At 36.1% G+C, this 11,008-nt stretch overlaps 1 protein-coding gene across 4 annotated transcripts in view; it reads left to right on the top strand.

Annotated features, from left to right (window-relative positions):
- The window catches only part of LOC121369619 (tubby-related protein 3-like), a 92,321-nt gene continuing 81,313 nt past the window's right edge, over window positions 1–11,008 (top strand). For 3 of the 4 annotated variants that reach the window (XM_041494643.1, XM_041494644.1, XM_041494641.1), the window contains exons 1-2: window positions 19–53; window positions 6,168–6,217. The gene's annotated coding sequence lies outside the window, so the exon portion shown is untranslated. Of the gene's footprint in view, window positions 54–6,167; window positions 6,218–11,008 lie in introns of all 4 variants that reach the window. The other variant, XM_041494642.1, reaches the window with a different exon arrangement.

Genomic DNA, 11,008 nt, shown 5'->3' with positions numbered 1-11,008 from the left:
CTTTTGTTGTCGTACATACTTTGGTTGTTTTCGGTTGATTCTTCGTTTTGCAGGTAATAATTATGTAGAAACAAACGCTGTGTTACACAAATGGCCCAAAAAATGAACAGTGTATGTGAGTTATGTAAATCCGTGCATCGTACATTCATAAGTTTCTATGTAGTCCTTCGATCTTTTTATTTGTAGCCACAATTCTGTTCATTCTTGTCGTTATGCACGCTTCGTCTCGGCGTTCACGCATGGATTGGCATAGTTGTTTTGAAAATTATATAATTTATGTCCACAGAAATTGCATATTGTTTTGTCTCTGGTATATTATCAATAATTCAAGTTTCAAGTATTTTTAAACATATTGTAAGCATTATTTAGGGCGATGTCCGATACATATCTGCCTCAGTTTGACGTCAGTTGAAGTTTAACACTAACACTAACAGAACTGTCAGAAAGAAGAAAGAAGGAAGGAAATGTTTTATTTAACGACACATTCAACACATTTTATTTACAGTTATATGGTGTCAGACATATGGTTAAGGACCACACAGATATTGAGAGAGGAAACCCGCTGCTGCCACTTCATGGGCTACTCTTTTTTTATTAGCAGCAAGGGATCTTTTATATGCACCATCCCACAGACAGGGTAGTACATGCCACAGCCTTTGATATGCCAGTCGTGGTGCACTAGCTGGGACTAGAAATAGCCCAATGGGCCCACTGACGGGGATCGATCCCAGACCTACCATGCATCGAGTGAGCGCTTTGCCACTGGGCTACGTCTCGCCCCAGAACTGTCAGGAATACAAAACATTGTCATTGATTTATTAATTATCACTATCTGACATTTATTCTTAGAGAAAAACCTCTACCTTTTTCCATTAACTGCAATGACTCTTTTATATGGGATGATATGCTAATTCCTACAGGCAGAACGGCACATTCCTCAGCCTTCGATAAACTGTCTGAGTACTCTGCCATTACAATAGGTGTCAACTATCAAAGACAACAATATTGAAAATTCAGAATTTCTGCCATCCACCGATTAAGCCAAGGTTTCTGCCCTAATATAATCCGAGTACTGTTTCGATCAGAAGATAGACATTTGGATGGTTATGCCATCAGAGGTAACTGTATAGCGAAAATTCCCACTCTTTTACAAAAATAACCGTATATTTGACGTTAAATTACAATGTAATGTACATTGATCATTTTCAAGTTCACTGATAACACATATTTGACATACTAATCACTAATACACACACTGCAGGACATAGGTGTACGTTGCTCCCATTTTTGTAGGTTGGCAGGCTAATTTTTGCCCAAATTAAAAGTGCCCGAATCTGGATTACATTTATTCATATTAGCATTACTGCCAAACAGCTATATAATTTTGCAAATGAATCGCCACACATTTTTTACATGGGATACAACTAATATTTGTTTGGTTGAATAATGAAAGTACATAGTGAAAAGTGTTCAGGCCAGCTCATTCTGCCTGAATTTGAGTATTTGCCCCTGTCTCATACCTACATATTTAACCACAGCATTATTGAAAAGGGATACAATGTGTCGGCTTGCATGATGTCGGGCGAGATGTTTTACCTTTGAGTTTGCTGATATTAAATATTTCACAAATGCACACTACAGGAAGAAACCTGACAGCACCCCGTTTTTCTCTAGTGTGTTATTACAAGGGTATAACACAATTTGTGAAGCCATAAAGCTATAGTGGGTTTGTAAAGTTATCTAGCGATAGCCCAAATTTCTCTTTGATTATAACATTGAAGTGTTAACTAACTTTCATATAATTTTGTTCATGTTTGATCTCTCATCTTTATACCTTTTCACTTTTGGCACCAGACCCCATGTTAAAAATTCATAGTTGGTCTCTAACACCATCCTCCAACAAAATCATTAAATACACAATATAAGGGTTTGTGACACACAATAATCCATGGTACAGTGTATTTGGTAATTTTTACCAAGAATACACGTAGTAATGTAACTTTTTTAGTTGGTGTCGACAATGTCCAGATTTTGGTAAAATTTTAACCCTACTCTCATACTATATTTTGCGAACTATACAATGCACGCTTAAATAACCTGCACCCCTGTGTTTACAAGTCCCATTCATATGTGTATGTATGACACCATTTTATAAGCTGCATGTCACTTGAAGTATTTATAGTACAGCATTGGTAAACTGACATTTATTAGCAGCTGGCGAGCTGCATGTTACTAAACACGTACTTGATTGTACTGTTGTAGATATTTATCTTTAAAGACAATGGTTTAGGCCTATATGTGTGACTCAAAAAAAAGAAGCACTTATTGTTTCTTTATTATTATTCTTCTTCTTCGTTCAAGTTTGTGAAAATTCTCATACAGATATTCCAATCTGAGTGATGAATTGGACAATTGTTTGAAGGTCTTCGCTGGATCCCCAGAGCTTCTGGTGTAGGTCTGTTCCATGTGGCTAGAAGTGGCTTCTCTCCGAGTTGTGTAGTGGACATTGTTGTAGGATATGTTCTGGTGTTTGCAGGCCTGTACCACATTGATAGTCGTTTGTGTGACATATATTAAGCTTGTGGAGATGGAAGTTTAGGTGTCAGTGGCCTGTGCAAAGCCTGAAGATTTTAGTCTGGGCTCGGCTTTCAAGTGTCTCTCATGGGTAGTGAGTCGTTTGTCACTCCATGTCGTGTTTTCCATCTTTCCTTCTGCTTTCACTTTCATGATGGTCTTGATTTCTTGATTAGAAGTGGGGACTGTTTCCTGAATCAGCTTGCTTCCACATTTTGCTAGTGAATCTGCTTTTTCGTTTCCAGCAATGTTGCAGTGTGCTGGGATCCACTGCATTGATGATGTTGTGGTTGTTGATAGCTGTGATAATAGGGTGTAGATTTTTCATGATGTGTCAGTCTTCTGTAGACTGGAGCTTTTGGAGTACTGATCTGCAGTCAGTGAAAATTACTGCATGTGATGGTGGAAGAGTTCTTGGCTGAGGATCTCTAGAGCTTCATGGACTGCTTTTTCTTCAGCTTTAATGTTTGAAGAGAATGATCCAGTTGGTATAGATCTGGAGATTGTTTTTCCTTTTGGGAATTTTATGTAGATTCCCCTTCCTCCTTCCTCCGTTTTTGATGACTTCTTCTGCTGATCCATCAGGGTATATATGTGTCCAGATTGTTTTGTTGAAGTTTTTTCTACGTGTTTGAGAGCATATCTGGTGTCATATCTTCTTGCCTGGTGATGCCTGGGATGACGAGAAATGTTGAACTTGACTGTTGGGAATTGTCATAAGTTCTCTACTTTTCACGGTCTACTGCACATGACGGTAAATGCTTGTCTGGACCATATCTTGTATACAGATGCATACAGGACACTTAAACCTCACATGTATGAACAACTTGGGATGGTGGTGTGTTGCATACTATTACTAGGTCACTTTGATCTACTTTTTACAGTCTACTGCACATAACAGTAAATCCTTGCAGGGCTCACACTGGAACAAATTTTGGTTTAGCCAATTTTCAGAAATGTAGAGTATTTCCTTGAAAATCATTAAAATGTGGTACATTTGAAGAATATTTTATTAGCCAAAGTCTAAATTTGGTAGCCATTTTGTATAAAAATTAGCAATTGGCTAATTTGGCAATACACAGGGTGAGCCCTGCCTTGTCGGACTATATCTTGCATACAGATGCATACATGTACATAACCATCATACCTCACATGTAGGAACAACTTGGGATGGTGGTGTGTTGCCTACTATTACTAGGTCATTGTGACTTACTTACCGGCCTCGGTGGCGTCGTGGTTAGCCATAGGTCTACAGGCTGGTAGGTACTGGGTTCAGATCCCAGTCGAGGCATGGGTTTTTTAATCCAGATACCGACTCCAAACCCTGAGTGAGTGCTCCGCAAGGCTCAATGGGTAGGTGTAAACCACTTGCACCGACCAGTGATCCATAACTGGTTCAACAAAGGCCATGGTTTGTGCTATCCTGCCTGTGGGAAGCGCAAATAAAAGATCCCTCGCTGCCTGTCATAAAAGAGTAGTCTATGTGGCGACAGCGGGTTTCCTCTAAAAATCTGTGTGGTCCTTAAACATATGTCTGACGCCATATAACCGTAAATAAAATGTGTTGAGTGCGTCGTTAAATAAAACATTTCTTTCTTTCTTTGTGACTTACTTTTCACGGTCTACTGCACATAACAGTAAATCCTTGTCTGGACCATTTCTTGCATACAGGACCATCAACCCTCACATGTAAGAACAACTTAGGATGGCGGTGTCTCATGTACTATTACTACATGTAGGTCATTGTGATCTACTTTTCACATTGTATGTACTGTACATAACAGTAAATCCATGTCCAGATCATATCTTGCATACAGGATCATCAAACCACATGTAGGAACAACATGGGATGGTGGTTGGTCCAAAACAAACTGTTCATATCATCCCATTGCAAAAATTTGGAATTGAATGCAACACAAGTCACTAAGGGGTATGGGGGCCTCCCCCAGAAAGAAAATGGGTTAAGTTTAGGGTTAGGGCATCTTCATAAATCAAGGCTAATATTCGTTCCTCGTATTCAGCCTTGATACAAGAAATCGTGCCACAAAATGCTTAAATTTCATTGGATGCGATGAGATCTGATTGCAACGAATTGCAACACTCCTTATAGATTCCCTTGTTATTGTAAACAAAGATGTCAGCGTCCGGCGGTTAATTTTTGATATTGCTTTCAAGATTGTCACATGTTACCGATGCTGTGATTGGTCAGTGATGTCATCGTGTAAGGGACATAATCGGTGTTACAAATTTTCTTCCAATAGAGGGCGCTAGTAGTTGATATCAGTAATCTTGACTACATGTATCAAGGCTGAATACGAGGAACGAATATTAGCCTTGATTTACATAGTATGTAAAATTGATTGACATTGGAAATATTTTGCGTCAGCCATGACACACACAGACTTTATTTAGGACTATATTTTAGGTTAACAATGCATCAAATATGCAAGATTCCCGCGTCATGTGAAGCCCTGGTATCATGTACCTCATTGGTACTCTTGTTTGTAATACTTTGGATATTGTACCATACCCGTAAATATGTAGCTTCCAATAAAGAGTACTAATTCATCAGTTCGCCCAGTGATAAAGCGCCTGCCTGATGCACAGTCGGTTTGGGGTCGATCCCCGTCAGTGGTCCCATTGGGCTATTTCTCATTCATTCAAGCAAGTACACTATTACTGGTACATATCAAAGGCCATGGTATGTGCTATCCTGTCTGGGATGGTGCATATAAAAGATCCCTTGCTGCTAATGGAAAAGGTTTCCTCTCTAAGACTATATGTCAAAATTACCAAATGTCTGACATCCAATAGCTGATGAAAACTAGTTTGAATTCAAGTGGAATATTATTTTCTGATTTCTTTGTTGATTTTATTTGATGACGAACATTAGCATGAAATTTATCAAACGCCAGAGGAGGAACATTTTTATTGTGAGCTAGCAATGGAGTGGGGATTTAGACAGACCTGTCAACCTTCCCAGATTCCACGGGAGGCTTCCAATATTTAATCAAGTCTCCTGGTAAATCCCTGTTTTCTAAGCATAAAAAAGTTCAAGCTACCATGGCCATGTATGGACATTCAGTATTGACATGTATATAAAATTACATGTATCCAATCTAGGCCTAATATCACCTGTGACTTGTAAAACATCTCTACACTAGATTACATAATGCAACTCCCTACTGAAGTGCCAGACTATATATACCCAACCTTGCTTTGATCAGAACACAACCCCCCCCCAAACCCCCCACCACCACCACAACAACCACCACCACCAATTTTATTTTAATTTGGCAAAAACAAATTGTGTAATAATTGATATTTGATTGAAAAATAGCTATTTTTTTAGAATTTGTTTTAGATAATTTGGCGAAATTTTCTGATCGCCCAGAGCTAGCCCTGCTTCTTGTTCCCAGATTAATGAGGTCCAAAGTCCCGGTGTCAGGCTACTGGATTTGCATTTGTTATTAGCCCGATTATAAAAAACAACAACACTAGTCTCTAATGAAAATAAATCTTCTACAAAATAATTGTTTTAGTAAAAAAAAAAGTTATAAAAATGATCTCTTACAAGAAAAGTTTTCTTTCAGATTCATCAGAATTCATTAGCAGTAAAAGAAAAAAGCTTATTCGGTTATTGGTACTACATTATAAGTTTGTTTGGTTTTCTTTTGTTGTTTCATTTTAAAAAAATATTTTGGATGGGGTGGGGGGGGGGGGGGGGTGTGGCTTTTTAATATAGATTTGGATTGTTTTTTTGTTTTGTTTTTTTTTCTTGTTACATTTTTTTGGGAGCTTGGGTTTTTTGGGGTGGGGGCCATTGTTCAGCTAACAATAACACTGCAGTTGGAGAAAGTTGAGTGGTATCCATTGTACTGGCTACTGCTACATTAGGGTTTAGGTGTCTAATATACACGTATGATAATGTTGACAGAGAATGAGAGAAATCCACCGCCACCATGTGGCTACTCTAATTATAAATTAACACTCAAAATAAGTTTGATATCCAATTCCAATAGCCAATGATTATTTAATTAATGTGCTCTAGTGGTATCATTAAACAAAACTAGTTATTAATTAGCAACAAAAATTATTTTGGGTATCACTACAACTGGTCAAAGGACTTGATATGTGTAGGGCTTCTAGATTATGGTAGCCCCACTCCCATGGCTAGTGATATTCAATGTTGGGCTAGTAAATAACTACTATTGCCATGCCCGATGGCTAGTGAATTATTTTTTGTCAAATGCTGCAGTTAAGTCTAATTTGTAAATATGAACATCCTGCCCCCATCCCAACCCCACAAGTGTTAAGTGTTTTTAAGCTCTATTTCCTTCTTTAGGTGACATATCTGATTATTACTATTATTTAGTAACATTGTATTAACTTTAAAGTAAAGTAGGACTAGTGAATTTTTAATCATGGCTAGTAAATTTTTAAAATCACTGATCCCATGGCTATGGGATTTTATAAAAATTCTAGAAGCCCTGATGTGCTATCCTGTATATGGTATGGTGCATATAAAAGACCCCTTGAAACTAATGGAAAAAGTAGCAGGTTTTCTCTGATGACTATATGTTAGAATTACCAAATGTTTGATATCCAATAGCCGATGATTAATTAGTCAATGTGCTCTAGTGGTGTCATTATACATTTCTTTATTTTTTTTCTTTAAGTTTGCTTTCTCATGGACAGGTTATTGCATTTAATTTATAAACATCATTTGTGTATAGAACTGCCAGTATTGAAGTATTATATATACGTATATCAGACAGTATTATATATTATATATACATATATCAGACAGTATTATATATACGTATATCAGACAGTATTATATATTATATATACGTATATCAGACAGTATTATATATTATATATATATACATATATCCAGTATTATATATTATATATACGTATATCAGACAGTATTATATATTATATATACGTATATCAGACAGTATTATATATTATATATACATGTACGTATATCAGACAGTATTATATATACGTATATCAGACTATTATATATTATATATACGTATATTAGACAGTATTATATATTATATATATACATATATCCAGTATTATATATTATATATACGTATATCAGACAGTATTATATATTATATATACGTATATCAGACAGTATTATATATTATATATACATGTACGTATATCAGACAGTATTATATATACGTATATCAGACTATTATATATTATATATACGTATATCAGACAGTGCTCAATGAAAGAGATACGCATTGCAGGGCTAGCTCTGCCACTCGCCAATTCCAAATTTCACGAACAATTGGCGAATTTTATTTTGATTTGTTGAAAACAGTTCATGTAATAATTGGTATTTTGTTGAAAAATAACAGTGAATTTTGCATATTTAAAAATTAAAGATAATTTGGCGAATTGTTTTGCTCACCCAGAGCTAGCCCTGCATGAAATATTTTCCATAAACCACAATGTGAATTATGTCATGAGTTACTGGACAATCACACTGTGTGACTCTGCATGCATGCAATAAGCATGTTTCAATACTTTTGTTATGCCATGAATAGCAGTTTGTGAAAACTTCATTGAGAAATGTGTGGCATAGGAATGTAGCTTCATTCATTTGATAAACCAAAATATACTTGCAGTCAATCCTTATAATTAAAGTTCACCAATAATTTAACAACATACATGTTTCAATACTTTTGTTGCCATGAATAGCAGTTTGGGAAAACTTCATTGTGAATTGTGTGGCATAGGAATGCAAATCGGGTGACCACACAGCAATGACATCCCTTTTCTCAGCTCAGTCTCTGTGAATATGTATTCCCATGTATGCTTATTTATGTTAGAAGTAATTATCCAAGTTTTGTTCAATGATGTGTGTGTAATAAATAGAATGTTATACTTATTCTCATAAGAGACTGTTTATCTTACAACTAGTGTATGTTTTCAGTCATATATCGCTCACTTTTGCTCATGACGTTTTATTGTTCACACACTCGTTTATTATTCTCTATGAAGCTGATACTGATACAGTATAATACAGTACATGTTGTTTTGTAGATGCAGGCGGTACATGTGTTAAAAAAAATCTATACAACTATCATTAATTTAAGGCTTCAACCCTGATTAATCTTATTATCGCCTTAGGATCCATCATCAATATCTTCTTTTTTTTAAAAGTCTTTGTCCATCATGTTTTCGTCATGGACCACGTACACTAGAGATGTACAGGTATAATTTTAGATCTTTGTTCTAGCTATTTTACTGGATTTTTCTACTCTTCAAATTGAGATAATGACATGTGCATTTACGGTACACAAATAAGCACTTTAATTCATTAGCTTCATTGTGAATTATTGTCATTAAATATTACGTACAGGCTCATTATTGGGATCGAACATACAACATGTCCATATGTTCTTGAAATCCCAAACAAAATACGTGACCAGATGATATATTGATCAAGATGAGCATACTGTGTGTGTATGTATACATTAAGTTTTTTCAATTGGTTGCTTTGGATATTCCGCTTGTTAAGCATTCATATGTAAGTATTTAGTGTGTGAATTGATTTTATTATTGTTGTTGTTAAAAATATAAATTTCTGACTTCTGGTATTCTGTCAGAAAGTTTTGATGCTGCTGCTAAGTACAGGGCTTCTACAAATTTGTTTTTAATCCACTAGCCATGGGATCAGTGATTTTAAAAATGTACTAACCACGATTAAAAATTCACTAGCCCTACTTTACTTTTAGTTAATACAATTTTACTAAATAATAGTAATAATCATATATTTCACAGTTACAATTCACCTAAAGAGGGAGATATAACTTTAAAATACTACAATTGGGGTTTGGGGTGGGGACAAGATAATTATATTTACAAAATAGACAACTGCAACATTTGACTTTTTTCTTCACTAGCAGTCGGGTATGGCAATAGTAGTTTTTTACTAGCCATGGGAGTGGGGCTACCATAATCTAATCTGAAGTAATTAGTATGGTCAGATCTGTTGTAGGCTTCCTGGTCTGTATAACATCTCATATTATGGCAGTATACACAAGTAAATCTGGTTGCTAAGTAATCACCAATCAGGGTTCATGTTAACTTCTTGAATTACGCAAAGTTTTTTAATGTTAGAAAAACTGCTATTTCAAACCTGATTAAAATCTAATGTGATTTATATAGCTAACTCTGTTAATTATATCAATTAATTACAGACATATATATATATATATATATATATATATATATATAGCAATAGATCAATTTTATGTGGATTGCTCTCCCTTAGAGATACAGGGGTCGGACGTAGCCCAGTAGTAAAGCGCTCGCTTGATGCGCGGTCGGTTTGGGATCGATCCCCGTCGGTGGGCCCACTGAGCTGTTTCTCGCTCCAGCCAGTGCACCACAACTGGTACATAAAAGGCTGTGGTATGTGTTATCCTGTCTATGGGATGGTGCATATAAAAGATCCCTTGCTGCTAATCAAAAAGAGTAGCCCACGAAGTGGCAACAGCGGGTTTCCTCGCTCAATATCTGTGTGGTCCTTAACCATATAACCGTAAATAAAATGTGTTGAGTGCATCGTTAAATAAAACATTTCCTTCCCTTAGAGATACATGTAACTCTGTCTGGCACAATGTAGGCCAGTATTAAAGTGTCACTTGATATGCAGTAGGTCTAGGATTGATCCCCATCAGTGGGCCCATTGGGATCTTTTTCATTTCAGCCAGTGCACCAATTGTCAATACTGGTTTATCAAAGGCCGTGATATGTGCTATCCTGTCTGTGGGATGGTGTATATAAAAGATCCATTGGTCATAATCGAAAGTCCTTAACTATATGTCTGACACCATATAACCATAGATAAAATGTGTTGAGTGTGTCGTTAAATAAAATAAAAAAATCTATTAGTGTTTGCATAGGTTAAAAAAATAAAAATTGATTTAGACCCACCTACAGAGGTCATATTATTTGAGAATCTTAGGTAAGTGAAAGTCGCTTTGTGGTTGTTGTGTTTTTGCATAGCCTAGTCAAATACCTCAGACTTGAATTAACTGAACTTACATTATAAGGACAGGATTTGTACTATTGTAGCTGATACTGCATGTCTAAGCAAAATTTATTTTATTTTATTACAATAATCATTACTATACAGTTAGGGGTTTGGGGTTTTTTTATACTTGGTAAAGTGACTTTCAGAATGTGTAATAGGTCACCTTTCAACCTGTTGGCAGTTCATGTGAATTTAAGGTTGTGTAACCGACAGATATGAACAGACTGACAGTTTGCATGAAACATTGTGCCCTGCTGGGGTGTCAGCTAGGGGCACCTGGCATGAACTAGTATAATGCCATTCACTTCTGTGTCATCAAGTACAAGTATGGAACATCCTATTGACAATAGCAACGTACATATT

This window comes from Gigantopelta aegis, chromosome 4 (genome assembly GCF_016097555.1).
Source record: "Gigantopelta aegis isolate Gae_Host chromosome 4, Gae_host_genome, whole genome shotgun sequence".
NCBI classification, from domain to species: Eukaryota; Metazoa; Mollusca; class Gastropoda; order Neomphalida; family Peltospiridae; genus Gigantopelta; species Gigantopelta aegis.
Note: the sequence above shows the minus strand (reverse complement) of the source record. Positions and strands in the feature narration are given on the sequence as shown.